We start from the raw sequence: 1,195 nt of genomic DNA, 5'->3' as shown, positions 1-1,195 counted from the left end.
TGTTAGCCAGGATGGTCTCGATCTCCTGACCTCGTGATCCGCCCGTCTCGGCCTCCCAAAGTGCTGGGATTACAGGCTTGAGCCACCGCGCCCGGCCTTTTTTTTTTTTTTTAAACAGAGTCTCGCGCTCTCGCCCAGGCTGGAGTGCAGTGGCCGGATCTCAGCTCACTGCAAGCTCCGCCTCCCGGGTTTACACCATTCTCCTGCCTCAGCCTCCCGAGTAGCTGGGACTCCAGGCGCCGACCACCTCGCCCGGCTAGTTTTTTGTATTTTTTTAGTAAAGACGGGGTTTCACCGTGTTAGCCAGGATGGTCTGGATCTCCTGACCTCATGATCCGCCCGTCTCGGCCTCCCTTTTTTTTTTTTTTTTTTTTTTTTTGAGATGGAGTCTCGCTCTTGTCACCCAGGCTGGAGTGCAACGGCGCAATCTCGGCTCACTGCAAGCTCCGCCTCCCAGGCTCCCGCCATTCTCCTGCCTCAGCCTCCCGAGTAGCTGGGACTACAGGCATGCACCACCGTGCCCAGCTAATTTTTTTGTATTTTTAGTAGAGACGGGGTTTCACCATGTTAGCCAGGATGGTCTGGAGCTCCTGACCTCGTGATCCGCCCGCCTCAGCCTCCCAAAGTGCTGGGATTACAGGCTTGAGCCACCGCGCCCGGCCCCATATTCTCTCCTTTAAGTACTGGTAACTATCAACCTATGGGTTCAGACCCACAAATGAAAAGCTCTAGTTACAATGGTCTTCTCTTGGTTTCTGAAGTATAATACTTTGTGCTTTATCACACTTCAGGCCCTCTCACCTCGCATTCCTAGATTAGTGAGCTCTTCATATTTTTAAGCACTACCTCTTCAGAAAAGCTTTCCTCAAATACCCAGCATGGTAGGTTTTCTCTGTTATGTCCTCTTACCACTTAATTCTTCCATAGCACTTATCACAATCTTAACATTATTTGTTTACTTCTTATTTTCCATCTCTCCACTAAAATTTAAAACTCAGTGAGGGCAGGGTCTTTTTTGGTCCTGTTAACCAGCGTATTCCTAATACCCAGAACAAATCTGGCTCCTGGCAGGCATTCAAAAAACTGTTAAATGAAGAGATACAAAAGCCCACTGAGTCATTTATGCAAATCAGATGGAGTGGCGGTCTTCTCCACAATTCCACTTCTCCCTCAACCTCTCATAAAGCCACAGAGG

The sequence above is a fragment of the Theropithecus gelada genome, chromosome 10 (genome assembly GCF_003255815.1).
Source record: "Theropithecus gelada isolate Dixy chromosome 10, Tgel_1.0, whole genome shotgun sequence".
Lineage (NCBI taxonomy): Eukaryota > Metazoa > Chordata > Mammalia > Primates > Cercopithecidae > Theropithecus > Theropithecus gelada.
This window is presented reverse-complemented; position numbering follows the sequence as displayed.